Here is a 15,487-nt window from a genome sequence, read left to right as displayed (position 1 = left end):
CCCGCGGGCCTCTCCTCCTGGCCTCCTTCCCTCGCTTTGGTTTTTTCACAGCAATTGTCGCCATGGGATGCTACTTACACCCTAGTGTGGCTGCTTATTCTGACACAATCTGAACCCCACTGGAAGAAGCCTGGAACCCAGGCTTGTTCACCTGTGTCTCCCCAGCACTGAGCTTGGCCTGGAGTGATGCTTGTTCAGTGAGTGAGAGGCACTGCTCCTGGTGTGTGTGGCTTCCTCCCCCGACAGATCACATGTGGGTGCCACCGTGGACCACACTGGGGAAGCCGTCTCCCGGGACCAGACTCAGCCTTCATCACTGCCCAGCCTGGTGCCACCCAGCGCCTCTCCAGTCTGCCCCCCTTCCCCAGACCCTGGACAGTCCTGTTCATCTCTCTGCTCACCCCCGCGTGTTAAGAACCTGACCCGGAAAGTGGGCATGCGCGGGTCCCAGGAGCTGTCTGGGCGCACTAGGCTTCTGGGCGAAGGAGTTGACTTGCCAGGCCAGGGGCAGTGGCTCCAGTGCGAGCTGCCTCTCTTGTGGCCTAGATCCATGCAGTGAGGTTCACGGCTGAGTTCTTCCAGATCTGTTGGCTCCCCAGAGCCTCTCAGCACATCATGGGAGCCCATTCTCAACTTGTGTTTGGCTTTTTGGGGCCTGTTTCTAACAATACATGCTTGTAAGGGACCCAGGTTTTAGAATGTTCTTTATTCCAAAGTCAAGGTTTTTAAAATTTTATCCCATCTGCTGGCTGAAAAAAAAAAAAAAGGTGGGGGCAGAAATAAGGGTGACAAATGAATCAGCCTTCCCACCTTGCTCAGAAAAGTTGCTATTCCAGCAAGCCCTGAATGGCAAATTAGATGTGATATCTATGTTTGTCTGTTTGTCTTTAGTCATCTTATAATTTTATTTTATCTTAAAATAATTAATATGTTTTATTTTTGGAGCAGTTTTAGGTTTACAGAAAAACTGAGTGGAAGCTTTCCCATACACCCCTCGGCAACCCAAGCTCATTGTTTGCTCTGTTAACAATGAACATGAATGTAATATATTTGTTTCAGGTGATGAGACATTGATACATTCTTTTGTATCATATATTTTTAAATTTAATTAACTTTTTGCTTAAATTTTTTTTTAATAGAGACGAGGGTCTCACTATATTGGTCAGACTGGTCTTGAACTCTTGGCCTCAAGGCAGTCCTCTTGCCTCAGCCTCCCGAAGTGCTAGGACTACAGGGATGAACCATTGTGGCTAGCCTTATTACTATTTTTAGTTGAAACACAATTGTACATATTTATGCGGTACAGTGTGATATTTCAATTCATGTATACAATGTGTAGTGATCAAATCAGGGTAATTAAGCTGTCCATCACCTAAAACATTCATCATTTCTTTGTGTTGGGAACATTAAAATGTGCTCTTCTAGCTGGATACATTATTTTAAACTAAAGTCCATCGTTTACATTAAGGCTTAGTCTTGGTGTTGCACATTCTACAGGGTTTTTCTTTTCTTTTCTTTTTTTTTTTTTTTTTTTTTTGAGACGGAGTCTTGCTCTGTCACCCGGGCTGGAGTGCAGTAGCACCAACTCGGCTCACTGCAGGCTCTGCCTCCCGGGTTCACGCCATTCTCCTGCCTCAGCCTTCCAAGCAGCTGGGACTACAGGCACCCGCCACCTTGCCCGGCTAATTTTTTTATATTTTTAGTAGAGACGGGGTTTCACCGTGTTAGCCAGGATGGTGTCAATCTCTTGACCTCATAATCTGCCCCCCTCGGTCTCCCAAAGTGCTGAGATTACAGGCGTGAGCCACCGCGCCCGGCCCATTCTACGGGTTTTAATAATGTTATGCATCCACCATTACAGTGGCATGCAGAATAGTTTCACTGCCCTCAAACCTCTGTGCTCTGCCTACTCATCCCTCTCTCCCCTAAACCATGGCACCCACTGTTCTTCCTATCTCCAAGTTTCGCCTTTTCCAGAATGTCATAGTGAGAATCATACAGTATACAGTCTTTTCAAGCTTCTTTCACTGAGTCATATGCACTTCAGTTTTCTCCCTGTCTTTTTGTGGCTTGACAGTGTGTTCCTCTTTACTGCTGAATAATATTCCACTGTCTAGATATACTACAGTTTATTGATGCACCTACTGAAGGACATCTTTGTTGCTTCCAAGCTTTGGCTTCAAATTTATTTATTTATTTTTATTTAAAATATTTTAATTTCTAAAAATGTTTAAATCATATTAAAATTTAAACAATTTCATTGTACAGTACTTGACAATACATTTCAACCAACTGAAATGCAAAACAAATCAGTAAATCAGGTTTTGTTTACTTTCTAAGCTTAATAATAAACAGACTCTTGCTCCTCAAGAAGATGCAAAAATCAGCAACAGTGAAAGTGAAATATTTAAATAGGAATCTGAAACAAAACGAATTCAATCTGATCAAATCCACAATTAATTGAAGTTTTCATTTTATTCGATTGTGAATAAAATAGCAGCCACTATTTCATCCAATATGCCAATGATATCAACTAAATGATCTGCCTGGCATGTGCAAAACAAGAACAGTTATCTTCTGCTGAAAGGATATGAGCTTTCAAATTTGGTTTTCATGTCATAGTTTCCAAATAAACTGCTCCACCAAAAACAACAGTGTAGGTGCTACGTATCTTCCAGGGTTTCATCATATAGCCATTTATAAGCACAATCTTTGGAACACTCTATAGTTTCAAAAAGTTTTTTGAAGTTTTGAGGGTACACGTTAGTTATTTTCTCTTCTTCCTTTTTTCCTATTTGCGGCAATATATCCATTGCATCAAGTGGAGTCAGTGAACGTAAGTGGTCTATTACATTGGCACTGCGCCTCACAAAACAGTGCTTTAACATGTGAAAAAATATATTATAGTGAATAAGTGTTAAGTTCTTGGTAAATAAATTTCCACAAGGAGTCATTCAAATAAGATACAGATTGTGTTGTAATAGTTCTAATAATTCCCTATGCTTTGGGTTTTCCAGCCGCCCATTTCGGGTGTACACATCAAATGATGACCAAGGCTCCATGTGCAGAACCTTAATCTCACAAGCTGCGTGCCAGATAACACTTCATACATGATACAAGTCTGGATTTCGGGTATCTGCTGTTAGTTTCTGGAATTCTTTTTCACCAATAAAGATATTTCATTCTATTCGTCCAAATTTATATATAGAAGTACAGGAATACAAGTCATATGCAGGTTTCCAAAATGCCCTTTCTTCACCTCTACTTGGGAACATTCCAGTTACTTTTCAAGGGATGCCTGCTGTCCAAGGAACTGCTTCTATTCCCAAATTCTGAAACAGCCCTTGAGACGCCATAGCAGGTGGTTTTATTACTCCACCACTTCTAGGATCTATTTTAAAGAAGTCACAGTGACTCACTTGTAGTTTTCCATCCAGATTTTTTCCTAAGGACTCCAAATGTGCAATAAAAGTTTTGTCACTTTCAAGGGCAACCGCTTTGGCATCAACTTCAAGTAATGCCTGAGTCAGGATTCCAGGACCCGGATTGCACTGCAGCAATAGGTGTGGAGGTCTGTTTTGTTTTCTCTATACGATTGGCGACATTTGTCGCTGCCCACAGCGGGCAGCGCCAGGGTCTCAGCCAATCTCCGATTGGTTACGTAACGCTTAAAGTCTAAGCTGGACTTAGACATCTTCCTTGGCGTGTTCCTGAAATCCAGATTGGGCCACAGCTGCGGAGAGGAGTCAGACAGGCCAGGGCGGTTCCTCGCCGGCAAGTGCTTTCCCGTCGCGGCTCCAGACCCTCAAATGCAAAAGTGACCAGCGCCCGCCAATGCGGAGAGCCTCAGCCAAGGAGGAAGCCCGGCCACTGGGATCCACATGTCCTTGTCTCTCAGGCCCTCTCCAAGGATTACCCAGGGTCGCTACTATAGTGAATCCCTAAATTTATTTTTAATTATATAATTGAAACATACATATATGCACTTGGAGGAAAAATTAAAGCGATACAGACAAAAGTATTATTTCTTTGCTACTATTCCACCTCTTCCAAGTTCACCACATTCCCCATGTGCATCTTTCTAGATCCTTCCTAAGCATTTATAGATATTTATGTACACAGAGTATGTTAATTATCTATGGCTGTGTAACAGATTACCTCAAACTTAGTATGTCTTTAGCAACAGTAAATATTTACAATTGTACAGCTTCTGAGGGTTAGGGAATTGGGGAATGTTTTATTAGGGTGGTTCTGGCTCAGTTTCTCATGAGGTTGCAATGAACCTGTCAGCCAGGGCTACAGCCATCAGAGTCTTAAATCTGCTTCCAAGGAGGTTAACTCACATGGCTGGCAAATTGATGCTGGTTGCTCTGAAGGGCTGCTTGAGTGTTCTCACAACATGGCGGCCAGCTTCCTCAAAGCAGGGGAGGGTTGGGGGAGTGCTCAGCTCTTTTGTGACTCAGCCTTGGACGTTACACATTACCACTTGTGCAGCCTCCTGTTGGTGACATGGGCTATGGGAGAGGTGTGAACACCAGGAGGCAAGGCTTGGCGACTGTTTTATAAAGACTGACTACCATGTAGAGAAACAAATGGATTTTTTTGTAGTTTTTGTGGAAAGCTTTACATTTGGGAAAAGGAAAAGTTACAAATCTTCATCGTTTTTAAGCTTTACTGATACACACAAAGCAAGCAGTATTAAAACACATCCCATGCCAGTTTGTAGCAAACAATCTGTGTTGAGGAATTTTAGCCATCATAGTAGTGAAAAAATGATTACATATATAGTGTGATGATTTAAACTTTGTGAGAACTGATCTGTTAAGGTTTGGATATGGGAAGATTGCAGGAATAAATTAACTTTCACATACTTAAAATCTCCTCACAAGAACACCCTACATTTATCACAGTGCTGAAGGTGCTACGGAAAGCACACGCTTACGGAAAACAGGCTCTAAGTTTTATTTTTCCTTTATAAAGGCAACCCTCTTGGCCCTACTCTGATTTATTTTAGGTTTGGGCTCATTCATTTTGACCCAGGTGGTTGGGTTTCTCCTTATTTACAAACAGGTGTTTGCCTTACAATTCTGTTGTCTATTCCCCGTCACGCTGCATGAGGTCAAAGTAGAGGTCTGTTTGGAAATGCGACGTCAAACGTCGTCCGCTGGGGAGCAGAGCAAAGGTAAACACGGTGAAAGGTCCTGCAGCAGCAGCCAGCCAGACACAGTCAGGACTTGCCTGGGATCACAAACGCCTCCTGCCAGGGTGCCAGCCCCTCACCCCACACAGAACCACGGGCCGCTGTTTACTGTCCTGACCTCACAGTGCCATGACTACTGATCACGGGTGAGCGCAAACACAAGAGTACAACAGTGTGATGGTCCAGAGGAAAACTCACATCAAAACACCTGTTGGTATCTTCTGACGTCCTAGGTTCAAATGTCCCATGACCTTGGGGCTTGGCTCTTCCATGCCCCAGCCCTTCCAAACGGCACACTCAGGGCCCACTGCGTGCTGTCTCTGCAGCAGGCCCGGTGCACGTTACTTAATCCCATTGGAAAGCGGGCACTGGAACAGAGAGAAAGTAGAGGAGGGGAGTCTGGGGAAAAAATTAGTCGATCGGTATGTAAACAAACCTGCACGCTGTGCACATGTACCCTAGAACTTAAAGTATAATAATAATAATAAAGAATTTTAAAAAATGAGTTATCCATTTGCAAACTGCTGATTTCTTTGGGCATCGTGCCTATAAACTTTTTGTAAAGCATCGGTGATTTCACCAGTCTTCCACCCAAACTTCACCATAAGTTTGATGTTTCTTCTTACTTCAATTTTAGCAGGATTCATGTTTCTCTGATAGAGGGGTCTTTTCAAACTGGTGTCTCATCCTTCTTACAGCCTCAACCTAGATCCTGTTCAGACATGCTACAACAAGTTAGTACAAGTTTATTTGGTGCAAAAAAAAAAAAAAAAAAAGGAAATCCATGCATAGTTTTAAAATAATATGCATTTTTCATGAGCTTTTTGAAGACCCATTGTATACTTACGCTGTTCCACGTGGAAAAGCTTCCATACCAAATGCCGTAAGGCAGCGTCGCAAACATTTTGTTCTAAGGATTTCTTTTCACTCTTCAAAGTTGTTAAGGATCCCAAGACCATCAGTTTATTTGGGCTATATCTACTAATGTGTACTCTGTTAGAAATTAAAACTCAGATATTGTAAAGATATTAATTTGTTAAAAAACAAAAGTAGTAAACATCTACATGTTAACATAAAAAAAACTAGTCAGTCGGTTCATATCTAATGAGTACTTACGATATCCAAAGCTTTATATTTTCCACAATACATATATCATCAGCTACACTATATATACACACACACGTATATATACATATATATATACACACGTATATACATATATATACACACACACACATACACACACATATATACACATATACACACACACACACACATATATATATGGGGTTTTTTTGGAGGGTTTTTTTGGTTTGTTTTATTTTGAGACAGAGTCTTGCTCTGTCACCAGGCTGGAGTGTGGTGGCATGATCTCAGCTCACTGCAACCTCCACCTCCCGGGTTCAAGCAACCCTTTGCCTTAGCCTCCCAAGTAGCTGGGACTATAGGCACGCGCCACCATGCCTTGCTAATTTTTTGTATTTTAGCAGAGACAGGATTTCGCCATGTTGGCCAGGCTGGTCTCCATCTCCTGACCTCATGATCTGCCCGCCTCGGGCTCCCAAAGTGCTGGGATTACAGGTGTGAGCCACAGTGCCCGGCCTATACTATGTATTTTATGTATTTATTTGTATATTGTTTGTCTCCCTTTCCCAGACAATAGAATATGAACTCCCCAAAGGGAAGGATTTGTATCTGTTTTATTTACTGCTGTGTCCCCAGCACCTAAAAGCATGTCACACAGCCAGCATGCAATAACTATGAGTTGAGTTAATGAATGGAAGCGCCGTGCTGATATGTCATCACAGCAAACAATTAGTGTGCACCAACACATGCTAGGCTTAGCAATTTGCATGAGTTTTCCTGTTTCAATGTTCATAATGGAGCAACACTATGACGCAGGCTCTAACATTATCCCATTTTACAGATGAGGAAACTGCAGCTCAGAAAGGCCATGTAACTTGCAGAAACAGTGGCATTGGGGTTTAATCCCAGGTGTTCTGTCTTCTAGGTCTTTAGTTCAGACCAAGCCTCCAAAGCCACACTCTAGGAAAGTTACAAAGACCAATTAGATACAGTCCCTGTTTTGCAAGCAGAATATGCTAGTTGGAGATAAAATCTGAAAGTAAGTCAGAACCAACCAGGGCACTAATGGTATAAAGTGTGATGGAGGGTGCAGGAGTGAAAATGGGCGGGCAGAAAAAGATAAACAGCAAGATGTTTAATAACAGTATTATTGCTAGATGGTGAAAGTATAAATGTTTGATGTTTTTATTTCCTACTTTAGCTTATGTTTTCTAATTTTTCCATAATAAACAAGTATTGTTTGTAATAAGTATTGTAATTATTACAAGTATTGTCATATAGAAAAAATATATTTATCTTAAGAAATTTTCTCTTGAAAATTTAAAACAGGCTCGGCGCAGTGGCTTGCACCTGTAATCCCAGCACTTTGAGAGGCTGAGAGGGGAGGATTGCTGGAGGCCAGCAGTTCAGAACTAACCTGGTCAGCATAGCGATACATAATCTACACCAAAGGAAAAAGAAATTACCTGGGCATGGTGGGGCATGCCTGTAGTCCCAGCTACTTGGGATGCTGAGGTGGAGGATTGTTTGAGCCCAGGAATTCAAGGCTGCAGTGAGCCATGATTGCACCACTGCACTCCAGCCTGTGTGACAGAGCAAAACCCTGTTTCTCATATATATATGTCTCAAAAAAAAAAAAGAAAAGAAAAAGAAAAAAAAAAGGTTTAAAATACATTTCCGGTTGGGCACGGTGGCTCATGCCTGTAATCCCAGCACTTTAAGAGGCTGAGGTGGGCGGATCACGAGGTCAGGAGATCAAACTAGCCTGGCCAACAAGGTGAAACACTGTCTCTACTAACAATACAAAATTTAGCTGGGCATGGTAGCAGGCACCTGTAATCCCAGCTATTCGGGAAGCTGAGGCAGGAGAATGATTTGAACCCAGGAGGCAGAGGTTGCAGTGAGCTGAGATCTTGCCATTGCATTCCAGCCTGGGTGACAGGGTAAGAATCTGTCTCAAAAAAAAAAATAAAAAGTTTCTGAGGTAAGTGTCTAAGATAAGCTTCTTTCCTATCTTTCCATTTTCCCTCCCTCAAAGTGAACTCTATTACTAGTTTTTGGATAACCTTTCAATGGCAGTCTGTGCATAAAAGTCACATACAATTACAGCTATTTAAAAAATTTTTTTATACCACACTAAATTCAACTTTAACCCAAGGGCTGGCTACTTAGGAAGAAAATGTATCTTAGGTTACTTTTCAGCCACCTCCAGCAAGCAGGGCTAGGACTCTGGTGAGGTGAGCAAGGCACTTGGCTTGGGCGTCAAATTTAAGGGAGTGCCAGAAAACTCAGCACTCATGATAAATTATATATGTGTGTGTATATATATGTATGTGTATATATGTGTGTGCAAATATATATGTGTGTGTGTATATATGTATGTATATATATGTGTGTGTGTATGTGTGTATACATATACACACACATATATACACGAGACAGAGTTTTGCTCTGTCACCCAGGCTGGAGTGCAGTGGCACGATCTTGGCTCACTGCAACCTCTGCCTCCCAGGCTCACACGATTCTCTTGCCTTAGCCTCCCTCGTAGCTGGGATTATAGGCATGCACCACCACACCCAGCTAATTTTTTTGTGTGTATTTTTAGTAGAGATGGGGTTTCGCCATGTTGGCCAGGCTGGTCTCGAACTCCTGACCGCAAGTGATCTGCCCACCTCGGTCTCCCAAAGTGCTGGGATTACAGGTGTGAGCCACTGCACCCAGCTCATTAGCTGTTCTTCCTGATCCTCTCCCTCCTCCCCACTCCCCACCTTCTGTCAAGCCCCAGCATGTGTTTTTCCCCATCACGTGTCCATGTGTTCTCATCACTTAGCTCCCACCTATAAGTGAGAACATGCAGTATTTGGTTTTCTGTTCCTGTTAATTTAGCAAGAATAATGACCTTCAGCTCCATCCATGTATTTGCAAAGGACATAATCTTGTTCCTTTTTATGGTTGCATAGTATTCCATGGTGTATATGTACCACATTTTCTTTATCCAGTCTGTCATTGACGGGCATTTAGGTTGATTCCATGTCTTTGCTATTGTGAATAGTGTTGCAATGAGCATATGTGTGCCTGTGTCTTTATGATAGAAAGATTTATATTCCTTTGGGTATATATCCAGTAATGAGATTGCTGGGTTGAATGGTATTTGTGTCTCTAGGTCTTTGAGGAATAGCCACACTGCCTTTAACAATGGTTAAAGTAATTTACACTCTCAACAACAGTGTAAAAGGCTACATTTTCTCCACAAACTTGTCAGCATCTATTGCTTTTTGACTTTTTAATAATAGGCATTCTGACTGGTGTGAGATGGTATCTCATTGTGGTTCTGATTTGCATTTCTCAATCAAAGTTGCTGTTTTTTTTGTTTTTTTTTAGATGTAGTTTCACTCGTTGCCCAGGCTGGAGTTCAATGGCAAGATCTCGGCTCATTGCAACCTCTGCCTCCCAGGTTCAAGTGATTCTCCTGCCTCAGCCTCCCCAATAGCTAGAATTACAGGCATGCGCCACCACGCCCTGCTAATTTTGTATTTTTAGTAGAGACAGGGTTTCTCCGTGTTGGTCAGGCTGGTCGCAAACTCCTGACCTCAGGTGATCCGTCTGCCTTGGCCTCCCAAAGTGCTGGTATTACAGGCGTGAGCCACCGCACCTGGCCAGTTTTCTTTTTGTTGTTGTTTTGTTTTGTTTTTGTTTTTCTTTTCTGTGTGGGTTTTGTTTTGTTTTGTTTTTTTCTGAGATGGAGTCTCGCTCTGTCTCCCAGGCTGGAGTGCAGTGGCGCGATCTCGGCTCACTGCAACCTCCGCCTCCTTAGTAAAAGCAATTCTCCTGCCTCAGTCTCCTGAGTAGGTTGGACTGCAGGCATGTGCCAATACGCCTGACTAATTATTTTTGTATTTTTAGTCGAGATGGGGTTTCACCATTTTGGCCAGGCTGGCTTGAACTCCTAACCTCAGGTGATTCGCCTGCCTCAGGCTCCCAAAATGCTGGGATTACAGGCGTGAGCCACCGTGCCTACCCTCATCAAAGTTTTAAGCAAAGATAAGACCAGGTTTTTGTTTGTTTGTTTGTTTGTTTTTAAAAGCAGATCCAGACTCTACAGAGCCTGAAGCTTTTCTGGTTGTAGGTGATCAGGGAGTGGCAGGGGATCAAGACTTCTTTTAGAAAAAGTTCACAAAATTTCCAGTAAAAATTAGATGGAAGAAGTATTTAGTTAGAATAAAAAAATAACAAAGTTTAAACATTTAAAGACTGACATATACCACAAACATCACAAAACGTATTAAACATAATTTTTAAATTAATTGCATGACACGTCTCTATGCTACATTTTCCTTTACATTTTTGTAGAAAAATTTTGGAAGACCTTTATGAAGTCTCCTTTCTATGTCAGTTGTTAAAAAATGTAGTATGGGGGCCAGACACAGTGGCTCACACCTGTAATCCCAGCGCTTCGGGAGGCCGAGGCAGGCAGCAGGCCAATCACTTGAGGCCAGAGTTCGAGACCAGCCTAGCCAACATCTCTACTTAAAATACAAAAATGCAGTCAGGCATGGTGGCACATGCCTGTAACCCCAGTTACTCGGGAGGCTGTTACACAAGAATCATTTGAACCCGGAAAGTGGAGGTTACAGTGAGCTGAGATAGTGCTACTGCGCTCCAGCCTGGATGACACAGCAAGACTGTTAAAAAAAAAACCCATATATATATTTTTTCCTATACTATATATATATATATTCTCTACTATATATCCTATAATCTATATAGTATATATATTTTATATCTAGTATATATAATATATAATCATATATATATATATATATATAGGATTGTGCCAACAAGCACAGAAATCTGATACATTCCACTTCGCATGATCACCATAAAATAAAATGTGACTCTCTATGTGAGCCTCTCTAGAAAGCATCTTAAGGCACAACAGCTGGATTCATCAGAATGTCAGCAAGAGGGAGTGTTGGCAAGAGACCTAATCACAGAAATGACATCCCACGACTATTCAGTAGGCAGGGGGCTCTAGGCCCCGCCACACTCAGGGGAGTGGGTAACATGGAAGTGAACATCCGGAAGTGGGGTTCTTCTGCGACTGGCTGGCCTTATACCTTCCTGTCATGCTGCTAGCTGGGGGCACAAGGGGTCACAGAAGCCTCCTGGAAGCCATTCTGACACTATTCCAACATCCATCAATGCCTCAGCTAGACACACAAGTGACTGCAAGCCACCTCTATGTACACCATTAAACTCATCTGTCCCTTGTTTGTCCTTAATTCACCTGCCCCCCATCTAGATCCTCAACATGCCACTGGCCACTCCAACACCATCTTATATAAATGGCCTTAACTGAATACAGTTAAAATACCTTACTTTTGCAAATTCTACAAAAACGTGGTTATGTAAATACATAGAAAAGAGGTCAAAGAGCACTGAAGCTTCAGTAGTTTCACCATAAATTGGCCTCTGAGTGGAAGCCATTATTACTAAGTTGGTCCAGAAAAATGGCAAAAAGGTGGTAAAATTTGTAAATTGTCTGTGACTAGCTAATTTTGATAACGAGGTGGGGAGAGAAGCACAGGTACTTTTTTTTTTTTTTTTGGAATTTGGAAGAAGTTTATTCCAGTCCTCATGGATGGCTTTGAGGGGTTCAAGACTTCAGTGGAAGAAGTCGATGCAGATGTGGTAGGAACAGCAGCAGGAGAACTAGAATTCCGAGTACAGCCTGAAGCTGTGACTGAATTGCTGCAATTTCATAACAAAACTTGAACAAGTGAGGAGTTGCTTTTCTTTCTTTTTTTTTTTTTTTAAATATACTTTAAGTTCTAGGGTACATGTGCACAACATACAGATTTGTTATATAGGTGTATATGGAGAAGCACAAGTACTTTTAAGGGAAGCGATTTGGAGGAGTTTTCTCTAAGGCATTGGCTTTGATATACAAGGTGATGGTGGTGGTGGTGGTGATGGTGGTCATAATGGTGATACTGTTTTACTGCGGAGTGCTGATATAGTTTGTACGTTGTCCCTGCTAAATCTCACGCTGAATTGTAATCCCTAATGTTGGAGGTGGGTCTTGGTGAGAGGTGATTGGATTATGGGGGTGGATTTCTCATAACTGGTTTAGTGCTCTTCCTTTGGTGCTGTCCTCACAATAGGGAGCGAGTTCTCGCAAGATCTGGGTGTTTAAAAGTATATGGCATCTCCCCCCACCCTTGCTCCCTCTCTTGCCTGTGACCTGCTGGCTCCCCGTTCACCTTCTGCCGTGACTGCAGGCTTCCTGAGGCCTCCCCAGAAGCCAAGCAGATGCCATGCTTCCTGTGCAGCCTGCAGAACTGTGATCCAAATCAACCTCTTTTCTTTATAAATTATCCAGTCTCAGATATTTATAGCAGTGGAAGAACAGCGTAAGAAAAGCACTTCGCTCAAACAAAATCTTAGGGAATCTGCACATGCAAAACAGGTAAAAGTATGGCTCTCAGCTGAATTTGGAGCAGAGGACCTGGAGCTCACATTAGCCCAAGGGGTTCCCGGGGAAGCTCTGCAGAAAACGCTGTCTTAAGGGGGCTAGAGGAGAGGAGGATGGACACATGGTCGGTGTCAGATCATGTTGGGGTGAGGAGTTCGGAACATACTTGGTAGGAGGATATAGTTGGCATCAAAGATTTCTCTATCAGAGCTGCACCAGAGGACTGGAGGTGGGTCACACTAGGCAGGCAACAGCGATCTGGAAAAGGAAGGAGTGGACAGGAAGACATTATAATGAAAGGAAGAATGGGCACAGAAATAAGACCAAGTGGCCAAAGGTAGCGAATGAGAGGACAGAAGTCAAATGCTGTAATGAATCCCGTAAGAACAATGTTGAGTGCTACATTGCTTTAAAAAAATTCTTATTATGTTTTAAATTGTGGCAAAACATACATAACATAACATTTATTTACAACTGCTTTTTAAATTTTGCTGTTTTACAAAATAGAAAGATATTTGCACTAGATAAAGAATTCAATCTGCAATGAAAAGTAAGTTTCCCTCCCACTTCATATACCTTAGCTCCTCAGAGGCACCCCCCTGCTAACTGGGTTTATGTATTATTATTGTTATTTTTGAAACAGGTTTCTCAGAAAAAACCTGTCACCCAGGCTGGAGTGCAGTGGTGCGATCATGGCTCACTGCAGCCTCATCCTCCTGGGCTGAGGTAATCCTCTCACCTCAGCTTCCTTAGTAGCTGGAACTATAGGTGTGCATCACCACGCCCAGCTAATTTTTCTGTTTTTATTGTAGAGACAGGGTTTCACCATGTTGCCCAGGCTGGTCTCAGACTCCTGGGCTCAAGTGATCCACCCGTCTTGGCCTCCCACAGTGCTGAAATTACAGGTGCGAGCCACTGCTCCCAGCTATTTTTTTTTCCACATAACTATTCTGTACTTTGTTGGTTTTGTTTGTTTCCCTTTGAACTAACCAGCCAGAGTAACTTGCATGTGACCGGAAGGAAGGTAGACAGGGAGAAAATAGCCAGGCCGTAGAGTTAGACCTTGAGCCAAATCCTGGCTCTGTTACCAATTCACTGATAGCCTTGGGCACATTTCTTGAGCTCTTGGAGGCTCAATGTATTCTTTCTTTCAAAATTATTATTATAATGTCTTCCTGTTTGGACACTCTGGGCTGCAAGGAGCAGTCAACTCAACTCCAGCTGGCTGAAACCTAAGGTTGTGTTTTTCATCCCACACAATAGGAGGTTTAGCCACAGTGCATCTTTGCTGTCAACGGGGTTGAGATGGTATCACCACCCAAGGAGGGGTGCTTGGGAACAGGGGTGTAGAACTTTCGGTTGTCACAATTCCAAGGGCTGCTAGCAGCATTCTGAGGGTGGGATCATGGACGTTGGAGATCTTAGAATGTCTGTAGTAGCCCACCACATCAAGGAACTGTTCTGCTGAAAATGCCGATAGCCGGCTCATTGAGAAGCATTGATCCAGCCATTCAATCACATGACCACGCCAAGGACCTCCGTTCTTCTCGCTTCCATTTCTCATGCTCATGGCTTCACCTCTGACGGTAGCAGGGTGGCTGCGACCATTCAGGGTGATGCAACAATGTCCAGGGAACAAGAGAGGCTATATCTTTCACTTTCTCCCGAGAAAAAAGGAACCTTCCCTCCGGAGACTCCTTGAAGGCTCCCGCTACCACATCTTACTTGCTCCTTCCTGAACTCGTCCTAGGCTGGTTGTAGGTCATGCGGACACCCTTCTGGAGCAGGGTGGGGTCAGCTTCCCCCGAGCCAGGGGCTTTGTGTGGGACAATGGGGATACCCGTTAGGGCAGGTCAGCCACGCTGCCTGCCCCACCACCTCACTAGGTTCCTATGAGGATTACAGAAGGCATGGTCTCTGTCATACAGTGAGAACGCAAAGTTCTTCCCTCAAAGAAAACTGTCAAACTGCGGTCATTTCCCTAACCCTTTAGTTCCACCTCCCATAGAAAAACGGGCAGGCTCTGTGGGCAGGGAAGCTGAGAAGGCGAACCAAGGGCGTTCCTCCCAGAAGCTGAAAGAGGCTCAGGACGGGACCTGCTCCTGGTGATGATGTGGAAGTTGGAGGTCGCCGTCAGTCCTGGACTCCCAACGGTTTTTTCTGTTCATCAGTTAGAATCCTGTCACATGTATCAAGAGCTGACATTTTCACATACTTGTGTTTATCATGACGCGTATTTACAGTCATCCAAAATTAAATTTTAGAAAACTATGAAATACAAGTGAAATGACTTAAAAGGGGTGTAAGATCTATATGAGCATAAAAACTTGGTACTAAAACTTGAAGAATTAATAGAAAGAAAGTCAAATATCTTCTAGTGGTCCCTTTAGAATGTAAAGGGTTTTTTATCTTTAATTTTTATTTGGTGGAAATATTCTAAGAATTTTATTACTAAAAACAGCATGTAAAATCAATGATTACACAACTAACGGAATCATATAAATAGAAGTAAAACTGAGTTAAAACTGATTCTTCAGAAGCAGAATCCATTTAGGGTTCTTCTTCTAAAATATGAAGGACGGTTCTTCAACTTTCTTCAGTAACCTTAAGAAATTTGTATCGCTTGTACATTAACAATAATTGCAGAATTTAAAGTTTACATTATTGTTACTTTTAGAAACATTTTGGGTTTCATCCTCAGGCCAGTCAGTTCCGACCTACAAGTT

General features: G+C 42.7%; 1 pseudogene; it reads right to left on the bottom strand.

Moving 5' to 3' along the window:
- Positions 1–2,525: 2,525 nt before the first annotated feature.
- LOC102130484 (dimethyladenosine transferase 2, mitochondrial-like) lies at positions 2,526–4,018 on the bottom strand (annotated as a pseudogene).
- Positions 4,019–15,487: the final 11,469 nt, after the last annotated feature.

Source organism: Macaca fascicularis, chromosome 4 (genome assembly GCF_037993035.2).
Source record: "Macaca fascicularis isolate 582-1 chromosome 4, T2T-MFA8v1.1".
NCBI classification, from domain to species: Eukaryota; Metazoa; Chordata; class Mammalia; order Primates; family Cercopithecidae; genus Macaca; species Macaca fascicularis.
This window is presented reverse-complemented; position numbering and strand designations above follow the sequence as displayed.